This window comes from Balaenoptera borealis, assembly GCF_965194805.1.
Source record: "Balaenoptera borealis genome assembly, chromosome: 5".
Lineage (NCBI taxonomy): Eukaryota > Metazoa > Chordata > Mammalia > Artiodactyla > Balaenopteridae > Balaenoptera > Balaenoptera borealis.
In genome coordinates this window covers 106,205,784-106,219,317 of record NC_138862.1, presented here as the reverse complement: position 1 = coordinate 106,219,317, position 13,534 = coordinate 106,205,784, and positions in this window count along the sequence as shown.

Below are 13,534 nucleotides of genomic sequence, written 5' to 3'. Positions count from 1 at the left end.
CCCTGCGAAATCTGTCAACCTAGGCATAGACTTAAGTACCACCCTCTAATTATCTCCTGGGGAATCCAGTTTTTAAAAAAGCCTCAGCAAGCATTATGGAATTTATTAAAGACTCTTTAAGATAACCCATGGGGGGCTTCCCTGGTGGCGCAGTGGTTGAGAATCTGCCTGCCAATGCATGGGACACGGGTTCGAGCCCTGGTCTGGGAAGATCCTACATGCCACGGAGCAACTGGGCCCGTGAGCCACAATTACTGAGCCTGCGTGTCTGGAGCCTGTGCTCCGCAACAACAGAAGCCGCGATGGTGAGAGGCCCGCGCACCGCGATGAAGAGTGGTCCCCACTTGCCACAACTAGAGAAAAAAAAGCCCTCGCACAGAAACGAAGACTCAACACAGTCATAAATAAATAAATAAATAAATAAAAGAACGTGAATTACTTAAAAAAAAAAAAAAAGATAACCCATGGGAGATAGCAGTGCACCCATAGATATCTATTTGATACACCCTCAGAGTAATTTTTTTTTATAAAGTCTCTTCTGGCCAATGAATACTCTCAGCTCTTCTTCTTCAACATATGCAGTGTCTCACTCTTCTGATTACTCTCTGCTCTATCCCAGGTCCACTCCCTTTACTGATATTACATTCTTTCACAATTGTGTATGTTGGTAAAATCAAATAACATAAAATATAACATGTTAATTATTATAAAGTGCCCCATTCAGTGATATTAAATACATTCATATTATTCGGTGATCAACATCACCATTTATCTTTCTAATTCTTTTCTAAGTTTTAAAACTGTAACTCTGTATCCTTTAAACATAACTTTCCTTTTTGTTCCATAACCACCTGAAAAGCATCATTACCCTCCCAATTTCTATGGTTTTGACTACACTAAGTACCCCATATAATTGAAATAAGTAGTTGTATTGTTATGACTCACTAAACGTCACAAAAATGGCATTTTTGGTGGCTAAATTTCCCCTAGATTCATCCATGTTGTAGCATATTCCTAGATCTTTTCCTTCTCAACACTGAATAATATTGGATTATATGGGTATACCACACTTTGCTTATCCAGGAACTAGTGGGTGAACACTTAGGTTGCTTTCATGTTTTAGGTACTGTGATTATTACTGCTCTAAACACTGGAGTACAAATATTTCTTTAAGACCCTGATTTCAATTCCTTTGGGTATACCTCATAGTAAAATTCCTGGATCACGTAGTAATTCTATTTTTCAATATCTGAAAAATTGCCGTACTCTTTTGCAAAGCAGCTGTATCATTCTACATTCCCACTGACATAGCACAATGGTTCCAACTCCCTCACGTCCTCACCAATACTTGTTTTCTGCTTCTGTATCCGTGTGTGTGCTTGTGTGTGTATGCATGCACACAAATATATAAACATGCATTAAGTGATATGGAGCATCTATTCAAGTGCTTAGTCATTTGTACATCTTTTTGAAGAACCATCTATTCAAGTCTTTTATCCATTTTTGAATCAGGGTGTTTGCTTTTTGTTGAGGTGTAGGAGTTCTCTGTATATTCTGAATAGAAATCTCTTGTCAGATACATGGCTTTCAAATATTTTCTCTCATCTTGTGGGTTGACATTTTATTCAGTTTACATGTCTTTGATACACATTTTTTTAAAATTATGTACTGCAAAATTGTTAATTTTTTTGATAGCTGTACCTTTGTTGTTCTTTCGTTTCATATTGAGGAAAACACTGCCAAATACAATGTCATGAAGCTCTTGTCCTGTGTCTTCTTCTAAGACTTTTTAATTTATTAGGTCTTATATTTAGTTTCTTGATATGTTTTCATTAATTTTTGCATATGATGTTAGGTAAGGGTCCATCTTCCTTCTTTTGCATGTTGACAACAAGACTTCTCAGCACCATTGGTTGAAAATACTATCCTTTCTACTTTGAAAAGTCTTACAAATTGTCAAAAATCATTTGGCCATATATCAGGGTTTGTTTCTGGGTGTTCTATTCTATTCTATTGTTCTTGAATAAGGGAGAAAATAGTATAATCTATCCAGGTTGATGAAGAACATAAAGAAAGACCAGGACTGAGAATCAGGAGGGCAATATAAAACAGCAGGGAGTAAAAGACAGTGTGAGAGAAGATCTTGTATTTGCGAGTTCATGGAAACATGATCATGGTAAAACCACTAAACGCCTAACTTTGAACAATATGGTAAATGTGCTAGCAAGAAACATAACACTTACCCATCTCTGGGAAATACAGTATGGGCATAAAGACAAACTACACACAAATATATTAAACAGGGAAGGGTTTTCATGGTGTGAAAATATTGTGGAATTTGAAGTACAATTTAATTCTGTTCTACCATTGTCTCTAAAATTTATCAAAGTGTATATACAAGCCATTCCAATTCTGGAAATGTGCTTGACAGGTTTATATATGAACTTCAGCAGACCAGTAAATGTACATTCATAGTAGGACTGTTCCCTAAACCAAAAAACAAAACTCAAAAACTGGAAAGACTAGAGCTCACTTTGTCAACACACATACAGATGCAATGATGGTTAACAGTCCAAAAACAGAAGGTGAGCATGGGTGCAAGACGTTAATCCCCAGGCTGGGGTGGGGTGCAGAGTTTGAGGGTAACACAGGTAGAAAAGGCTTTTGTCCTATCCTTGATTTTTGAGGTATGGAAATTCACAGGTCACTACCTTCATTTCAAAATGAATGAATGCACTATTCAATTTATTTAAACAGGGGAAGTAAACATGAGTGATAATTAATTTCAAACTGTCGCTAATCAAATAAGATACTAAGAAAAATTAAATAATATGATTTAAGAATGAAGTGGAGAGATTGTCCAAGAAGGTAGAATTCAAAGACCCAGAGCTTGATGCCTCTCATGGGCACAGCAAAGTCACAACCGTTTACAGAACAGCAATCGATGAAAAAGGTTGGGACCTACCGTAAAAGATGTTTTACAGCTAAAGACATAAGGAAGGCCCCTCAACAAGACAGGAAGGAAGGGCAAAATCTCAATAGAGTCAAGACCCAAACCACCAGGTGGGTGACCCACAAATGGAAGAATAATTACAATTTCAGAGGTGCTCCCAGGTAGCAAGGGGTATGAACCCAACATCAGGCTCCCAAGCCCAGGTATCCTGCGCTGGAAAGAAGAGTTCCTAGAAAGTTGGGATTTGAAGACCAGTAGTGCTTATTTTCCAGAGAGCCAGAGGGTTGTGGGAAATAGAGATTCCACTCTTAAAAGAGGCTCACAAAACATCCCACATGATCCGAGAATCAGAACAGAAGCAGTCATTTTTTTTGAAAGGATCCTGGGTCACACATACCTCCTGATCTTGGAGAGTCTCCCAGAGAGGCAAGAGGCAACTACAACACAGCCTCAGGGACAGAGACACTGGCAGCAGCCATTCGGGGGAGCTCCTTCTACCTCGTGGACACTGGTACCAGCAAGCATAATTTCAGAATCCTCCCTCTATCTTTTTAGTCTCAGGACCGAGCCCTACCCATTTCCACCAGACTATAGACACAAGTACTAGGATGCTGCAGGCCAAGCAACTAAATGAACAGGGGCATAGCCCCACCCACCAGCAAACAGGCTGCCTTCAAATCCTCTCAGTGCACAGCTGCCCCTGGACATGGGTCCAGCCACCAAAAGCCCCAGGACCAGCCTCCATACCTCAGTGGACAGGCACCAGCCCCAGAGTCCCTGGCCCCTCTGACAAGTGAGCCTGCTCTGGCCTTGGAGTCAGCCTCACCATCGGCAGGTGGTAACTGCACAGGGACTGGATGGAGCTTGGACCTATCCAACAGCAAACCTGCTCTAGCAGTGGGATCAGCCTCATACACCAACAGGCACACACCAGCTCCAGGAATACCACAGCCTAGCAGCCTGTGTGACCAGAACACTCACTTGCAGGCCAGAAGCAGCCATGGACTCAGCTGGGACCTGACCCTGCCCATCAGAATGCCAACACAAGATTAGGGATACCCCCGACCCTGCAAATAGCTGTGTCAGGAACAGTGATCCAACACCAACTCTGTGGCTCCTGGGCCCTGCAGCCAGAACGCAGAACCTGTCTCTTCCTCCCAGTAGCCAGCATAGCCCCAGAACCAGTGACTGGGCACTAGCCCTGATATCACCTGGACTGCAATTCTACCCATAAGTGAACCAGCACCAGATCTGGTGTCCCCCAGAGTTGTGCAGCCAGCTGCCTTATGATTTAGTCTCACCAAGCAGCACAGACAGCCTCCATACAAGGCAGAGCCTGGCAAACAAGCAGTCTGGGGGCAGCCAAGCCTACCAGACTACCCACAGTAGTCAGCCCACCACAGCAGAAGCGCCCAAGCAGCCCACATAGGGGGTACACCTAGAATATATAGCTCTAGTGACCAGGGGAGAGGGGGCTGCAGGGACCCATAGGACAGCTCCTACAAAAGGCCACTTCCCCAAGGTCAGGAAATGTAACGAACCTACTACATACATAGCAATAAAAACAGCAAGTTAAGAAAAATGAGGTGACACAGAAACACGATCCAAATGAAGGAACAAGATAAGAACTCAGAAGAATATCTAAGTGAAGTGGAGATAGCCAATCTACTCAAGAAAGAGTTCAAGGTAATGACTGTAAAGATGACCAAAGAACTCAGGAGAAGAATGGACGACCAGAGCAAGAAGTTAGAAGTTTTTTTAGAAACAGTTAGACCATTAAAGAACAACAGAACAGAGATGAGGAATGCAATAACTGAAATGAAAAATACACTAAAAGGAAACTACTGTAGACTAAATGATACAGAGGAATGAATCACAAAACTGAAGGACAGAGTACTGGCAATCACTGAAGATGCACGGTAAAACAATAGATTAATATGAAATGAGGAAAGTTGAACAGACTTGTGAAACAACATCAAGTGTACTAATATTTGGATTATATTGGTCCCAGAACCAAAAAGGGAAGAGAAAGCAGTGTAAAACATACCTGAAGACATATGAGCTGAAAACTTCCGTAACCTGGGAAAGAAAACAGACATCCAAGTCCAGTAAACACAGTAAGGCCAAAACAGGATCAACCCAAAGAGGACCACACCAAGACTCACTGTAATTAAAATGTCAAAAAAAAAGATAAAAAGACACTATTAAAAGGAGCATAGGAAAAGCAACAAGTTACAAACATGGGAACTTGCATAAAGTTATCAGCTGACTTTTCAGGATAACCTCTGCATGCCAGAAGGGGGTGGCATGGTATATTTAAAGTCATGAAAGGGAAAAGCCCATAACCAAAAATACTCTACTCAGCAAGGCTCTCCTTCAGATTTGATGGAGAGATCTAAAGTTTTACAGAGAAGCAAAACTAAAAGAGCTCAGCATCGCCAAACCAGCTTTATGAGAAATCTTAAAGGGGCTTTTCTAGGTGAAAAAGAAAAGGCCACGACTGAAACATAAAAATTAGGAAAGGAAACTTACTAAAGGAAAAACCTCATTGGTTTAGGCAAATACTCAACCAAGGTAGTAAATCAACCATGTACACAGCTAATAGGAAGGAAGGAAGAAAGAAAACAGTAAGAAAATCATCTATATTCACAATAAGAAGTTAAGGGACACACAAAACAAGTAGATGTAAAATATAAGGTCAAATTCAGTAACTGTGGGGGAGGAGAGTAACAATGCAGGGCTGGTAGTGTCCATGTGAAATTAAGAGCTCAGCAACTTAAATAATCACACACACACACTCACACAAAACTGAAAGCAATCCAAACATAATATTAAAGATAGTCCTCACGTCACAGATGAAGGGAATAAAAGGGGAAGAGAGGAACACTGAAGAAATTAAAGAGGGACTCTAAAAATACCCAAGACAAATGAAAATGAACACACAATGATCCAAAATCTATGGGACACAGCCAACGCAGTTCACGGAGGGAAGTTGTAGTGACACAAGCTTATTCTTAGGAATCAAGAAAAATATCAAATAAACAACCTAACATTACACCTGAAGGAATTGGAAAAAGAAGAAAAAACAAAACTCAAACTGTCAGAAAGAAAAATTAAGAAAACTATGCCGTATGCAATCACATCAAAAAGAATAAGATACCTAGGAATAAACACACCTAAGCAGGTAAAAGACATGTGCTCAGAAATCTATCAGCCATTGGTGAAAGAAGTTGAAGGCAACACAAAAAGATGGAAAAATATAGCATGTGCATGGACTGGAAGAATTAATACTCTTAAAATAACCATACTACCAAAGACAACCTACAGATTTAATGCAATCCCTATCAGAATACCAAAGCATTTTCACAGAACTTGAAAAAGTAATTTTAAAATTTGTATAGAAACACAAAGACCCCAAATAGCCAAACAATCTTGAGAAAGAACACAGCTGGAGGCATCACGCACCTTGACTTCAGACTATACTGCAAAGCGACAGTAATCAGAGAGAATCGTACCAGAGCAAAAACAGACACAAAGATCATTGGAAGAGAATAGAGATCCCAGAAATAAGCCCACACACTTATAATTTAATTGATTTATGACAAAGCAGGCAATATGGAGAAAAAACTGTCTCTTCAATAAGTGGTACTAGGAAAACTGGTCAGCTACATGGAAAAGAATAAAATTAGATTATTTTAGCACACCATATATAAAATAAATGCAAAACTGTATAAACATCTAAATGTAGGACCAGAAACCATAAAACCCCTAGAGGAAAATACAGAACATTCTTTAACATAAATGACTGCAACAGTTTTAGGTTCAGGCTACTAATGCAAATGAAACAAAAGCAAAAATAAACAAATGGGACTTCACTAAACTTAAAAGATTTTGCACAGCAAAGGAAACCAAAGACAAAATGAAAAGACAACCTGCTGAAGGAGAGACAATATTTGCACATGATAACAGGTTAACACCAAAAAGATGACTAAGCAAGGGTTAATATCTAAACGACAGAAACAGCACATACAACTAAATATCAAATAAACACCCAAAACCTTTTTTTTTTTTTTAATGAGAAGACCTAAATAGACATTTTTCCAAGGAAGAAATACAGATAGACAGCCAGAACTCACAAAGATGCTAAACATAGCTAATCGGCAGTAAAATGCAAATCAAAACTATGAGATGTATCACCTCAGTCTTGTCAGAATGGCTGTCATCAAAAAGATCACAAATAACAAAGGTTAGTGGGGATGTGGAGAAAGGGAAACTCTTGTACACTCTTGATGTGAATGTGAAGTAGTGCAGCTACTGTGGAAAGCAGAATGGAGGTTCCACAAAAAACTAAAAATAGAACTATCATAATATCCAGCAATTTCACTCTTGGGTATATCAGAAGAAAACAAAAACACTTTTTAAAAAAATATCTGCACCCCAATGTTCATAACAGTGTTATTTGCCATAGCCAAGATATAGAGTCAAACTAAGTGTTCATCAATAGGTTAGAGGATAAAAAGGATTTTTTATGATGACTTCAGCAAAAAATGAAATTTTGCCATTTGCAAGAACATGGATGGACGTGGAGGGTATTATGCTTAGTAAAATAAGCCTCAGAGAAAACAGGCATGGTATGTTATGAGAGAACAAGCATGGTATGTTATCACTTACACGTGGCATCTGAAAAATTGAATACAACAACAACAACAAAAAAACAGACTCACAGACTAAAGAACAGACTAGTGGTTACCAGCAGGGAGAGATAGGGTGGAGGAGCAAAATAGTAGTAGGAGATTTTGAGGTACAATCCACTATGTATAAAATCAATAATCTACAGTGGTGTACTATATAGCATGGGGAATATAGCCACTCTTTTATAATAACTATAAATGGAGAAGAACCTAAACATTTATGAATCACTGTTGTACCTCTGAAACTAATATAATAGTGTAAATTAACTATAGATCAATAAAATATAAAGTAAGAAACAATAAAGGGGAGACAGATTATTAGATAGAAATCAATTAAATAAACACAAGTTTTGGAAATCAAGGAATTAAAACACAACATGTAAGACACAACATTGGCATTTAAAGTGTACAATCTATTCATTTAAAAGAAATCATTTAAGTGGTAAAAAATGGTACCCATTCTCATAATTTTGTATATCTAAGATAAATTACTATCTACAAAAATATGTTACAAATATTCACTGAAAAAGAAAGAGAAAATTTGGATAAACCCATTAGAGTATACAAATTTAATATCAAAGTGTCTATGTAAAATTGATTTGAATAAGTTCTGTTAGCCACTTCTAGTTTCTTTGTGATGTAAACTCTTTTAAAGCATAAAAATCAACCTTTCTACATTATTCAGACAAGGGGTGTCGCAACTCCAGCCGGGACTCTGCACTTCCCCCTCCCTGATTCTCCAGAAGAGCAGGTGGCCCCCCTCTGAGGGCAGGGGCAAGACAAAGGACCAAGTCCCCCTGCACTAAGGCGCTACTGGAAGCTCTTCCTGAACAGCAGTGCTGGCTTGGAGCAAACCAGTGCACCGCCAAAGTTGGTCTCGTCCTGCAGCTGAGGGACGCAGGCTTTAAGTCAGCTGCCTTGGCTTTAAATCAATCAGTCCCCCCTTTAAGTCAGGTGACCCGACTTTTTTTTTTTTTTAAAGCACTTTTCTTTTTTATAGCTACTTTGTTTATTTTATTTTATTTTTATTTTTGGCTGTGTTGGGTCTTCGGTTCATGCGAGGGCTTTCTCTAGTTGAGGCAAGTGGGGGCCACTCTTCATCGCGGTGCGGGGACCGCTCTTCATCGCGGTGCGCGGGCCTTTCACTATCGCGGCCCCTCCCGTCGCGGGGCACAGGCTCCAGACGTGCAGGCTCAGTAGTTGTGGCTCACGGGCCCAGCTGCTCCGTGGCATGTGGGATCTTCCCAGACCAGGGCGCGAACCCGTGTCCCCTGCATTAGCAGGCAGATTCTCAACCACTGCGCCACCAGGGAAGCCCAGGTGACCCGACTTTAAATCACTGTGTGCCCCTCAAGCCTGCAACTTCAAAAGTTGGGAACTTCACCTTGATCCCAGCACCTCACAAAGCTGAATGCACACTGTAGTCACCCCAAGCCTGGCTTAGAGGCAGGATATAAGGTAAGGGGATGGGCTGCACACATGGTGAGGAGGGTGCACTTCATGTACCAGAAGGGTCCAGGTACTCTGGGTACAGCAAGCAGTGCACGATACAGCAGCTCCCTGGCCAAGCTGGTGATGCACAGGGGGAGCAGGCACACCCAGGCACGCAGAGGTTCCAGGCTGGGAGCTGGGACACAGCCAGCCGGGAGGGTGTGAAAGCCAAGGATCTGAGCCTTCTTGAGAAAGGCAGACACAGAGGATGGATGAGAAACAAAGACCAGATGAAACATGGATTTGAAAAACACACCCTGCTCTTGAAATTGGGGTGGGGGGCACCCCAGATTTGAGTCTGCTTACCCCCCAGTAGCTAGTGCTTTGGCATTTGCCCAATTACTTATAAAATGTGACTGATAATATCTAACCCATAGAATACAGCATTTGGAGTGGTTTGCGTGTTTATGTTTCTGTAGGGGAATAAACTTTTCTACAAGAAAAATGTATATTTTCTGAAATAAATTAAAACCCCTCTTTAAAAAGTACTATATCGGACTTCCCTGGTGGCACAGTGGTTAAGAATCTGCCTGCCAAGGCAGGGGACATGGGCTCGAGTCCTGGTCAGGGAAGATCCCAAATGCCGTGGAGCAGCTAAGCCCATGCGCCACAACTACTGAGCCTGGAGGCCACAACTACTGAAGCTCATGCGCCTAAAGCCAGTGCTCCATAACAAGCGCAACAAGAGAATCCACCGCAATGAGAAGCCCGTGCGCCGCAACAAAGAGTAACCCCCGCTCACTGCAACTAGAGAAAGCCCACACGCAGCAACGGAGACCCAACACAGCCAAAAATAATTAAATTAATTAACTTTTTAAAAAATCTACTATATCCTTCTATACATCTTCTCTGGGAAGAACAGAGAGAAGGAGTGGGAGAGTGAGGAAGACCAATATTTAGTGCACATCCCTGATGCAGGTGCTCTGCTGGCTCAGATAGTTTTATCCCCACTTTCCAAAGGAGGAAGTAAGCTCACAGAGGTTTAGTAATTTTCCCAAAGCCAAAGAGCTATTGAGTGGCAGAACCAAGATCTGAACCAAGTCTGTTACCTTCAAAGCCTAAGCCCTCATCACAACAAAACTCAATTAATATTTACATTTATCGAATTACATTGCAACCTGGTGAGTTCTTGGCACAATCCTGAATAAGAGTGAGAAAGAAAGAAATAGCATTGTTCCTACAGTCAACCAACAATTTTGGAGAAGCTGCTAGATGCCTGGCCCTTTTTGGGCTTCAGCAGTGATCAAGACAGGAAGAGTCCTGCTTTCATGAAGCATGTAGTGGGGAGGAGAGACGGGTGCAACTTGGGTGAGGGATTTCACCTTGCTGGGCCTCTGTTTTCTCATCTGGAAAATGGGATGGGTGTTTCTCATTTTCTGGGATTGTCCAGCCCTCACATTCTCTGATTCCATAAGAAGCATTTGTTTTCCTGTTTCTTTAAAATTCAATCAGGCCATGAGCTGTGATGAAGGTCGTTAGCTGCTCCCCAAATCACTCTATTTCCACCCATTTCCTGTGATCAGGCCTTTCCCCCAACATGACTCACAATCAATCAAGTCACAGAATCTAAGGGGCACCCAGCAGAAGAATTCCAACCCTGGCTTCTCAGGAGCTCTGCGGTCTACCTGGCCAGGTAAACTTCACTCACCTGGCACAAGGTGGCCATCCCTGGTTTCACATCAACATGATCTTAGGCACAAACCTCCTTGTTTTTCCATTTTGTCTTTAAGTTACTTGTTGAAACAATGGCATAAATATGACAAAGATATAAAATCAGGCATCCTCTGCCCCCAGTGCCTACTAATAAATGATTTTCTGCCACTTTAATGATAAAGATACAACATTTCAACATTCTGCTGCCCTTACTATTTGTCATTTTTGGTGATATTTCTATTGAATACGTCTTTGAATATTTTAACAATGGAACATATATTTAGGTTGTTCCACACACAGCCTTTACTGGTAAGGATTTAGTTGTTATATTTCTCTTATGTTTCCTTTAAAAATCATTATCCTGTTTAAATGGATTACGCCAATTTTATAGGCATTTATCATATGATATTGATGAAATTAATACATAGAGGGCAGAAGTACAAATTGATTGGAATTGACAGCCTCCATTAGCAAAGTTATATATATATGTGTATATATGTATATATATATATATATATATATATATATGCCAAATTACATGCTGAGTGAGATTCTCCGACTCTTTTTCACTGTCTGCCCCTCAAGCCTGTGAGAAATGGAATATTTCTTGCCATATCAGTAAACAAAGGGAGTCACAGTCATCAGCACTTGCAGCCCTCCAATGTGAGCTGGTGGGCCCTGAGGAACTCAGGATATGCAAATACAGAATGCTGGCCCCAGAGAGCTGAGTTGCATATCAAAGGAATGATTTCAGTGAGCCCAGACTCTTGCATCTTCCCATACAAAGAAAAGCGCTACATTCCTCACCTTGGGAGAGCTGGTTTTCCTTAGTTAACAATCATCTTTGGATGTTCCCCGTTACCTGCGCCAGTCCCCTGCCCTGTCCCCTCCCCCCAGTACTTTAGCTCAGGGAGGAAGGAGCGCAGAGGGACTCAGCTGAATAAGGGGCCTGCGAGCCTGGGTTTGCGTTTTCAGCCTTTTTCCCCGCAGTCAGGGGGAGGGGCGCTGACGCTCCAACCGGACCCTGTGCCTCCCTTTCCCCGTTTCCCCTCAGGACGCTCAGGCCGACCCACTCCCCACGCCCACCAGGCCCCGCGAGCCAGGCCGAGGGCAGGGGTGAGAGGAGGGACCGAAGTTCCCCGGGACCAGACACTGAGGGCCGCTCTTTCTGCACAGCAGCGGCGGGTGGCAACGAACCCCTGCCCCTCAGAAGCTGGTCTTGCGCTGACGCCCGGGCACAGGACCAAGAGGAGGGTCGGCGTCCACTTACCCGGCCCGCGTTCCCCAGGACTGTCGCGGCTTCATCCACCGGGGCACCTCCAGAGCCGGCAGCCTCAGTGAGGTCGCCCTCCCCTCGGGCTCCGGGGCACTTCAGTGACGGCGGAGGGAAGAGACCCCGAGCCGGGAGTTCCAGCTCTGCGGAAACACGGGCTCCGCTCTGGGCGAGGAGGTGGGAACGCTCTGCCCCGAGGCCTTCCGGGAGGGAGGGCGGCACCGGGGGAGGAGCTGCCTGGAGCCGCCAGGAGCCCTTCCGGGGGTCCTGGAGGGGCGGCCCGGCCTGGGGGCCCCACCCACGGTGGCCGCAGCCCAGGCCTTTTTCCTGGAATCCTACACAAAAAAGAAAGATACACAGTCTATAGTAAATATTCACAAATGATTGTTGCTGCTGTGCTTACTATTCTATTAAAGGTGTAAAATCCATAAAACACTTTAAGTTCAAAGTTAAATATGAATTTTTACCTTTCTAATTATGTCTCTGCTATTCCCAACTGTGGTTAATGAATCAGAGACTGTGGCATCACTAGTTAAAAATGAGCTTGAGAAAAAAATAGAACTCAGGCCCACCAGACCTAGTGAATCACGATCTGCACTTTTACAATCTCCCCAGTGTACTTGTGTACCCATGAATAGTTGAAAGGTACATTTCTACCTCGACATGTCTTTTCTGTCTGAGAAATACATACATTTTACCCAGTTTGATATAAATAAAACACTCAAAAATGCATATGCCTGTGTTGAAACCATCATTTTATCATTTCTTTTCCACATGAGTATAGTCTCTACACTGGTTTTGTGGATCACATGCCATACTCTTTTCTTGTAGTTAGAAATAAGGTAGAGAAAGTTACTTTGTATATAAATATATATATATATATATATATATATATATATATATATATATATATATATATATATATATATATAAGTGGATAATTGAAGACAGTCTTCTAAATTAAAACCGGTTCTCTTAACTTGCTGTTTTCTTCTTGGGTCACATTATGAACTCTTCCCGTGGCCACATGGCATGTGTACTTTTAATTTCAGGGACTGCTGACATTCCAGGATGTGGCCATAGATTTCTCTCAAGAGGAGTGAGAATGCCTGGACCAAGATCAATGGGAATTGTACAGGGATGTGATGTTAGAGAAGTATAGGAACCTGCTCTCCTTGGGTGAGGATATCTTCCTTCCAGAATTCCTTATCCAACCACAGGGTTTAGAGTCCTTCACTTGTACAATGTCTCCTGGAATCTTCTGCTTCCTACAATAGGGTTTCAGATCGCAACGTTTCAGGAAAGATTGCGAGATTGTGGGTATAATTTATCTTATTCTTTTAAAATTGCAACCTCCCTTTTAATATACTTTGTAACTGCTTGGGATGTGTCTATATGAACTGTGTACTATATGCTTCTGTTATAGTCCTTACAATATTTTATTGTCTTATTTTCTGTAACAATTTTCCATGG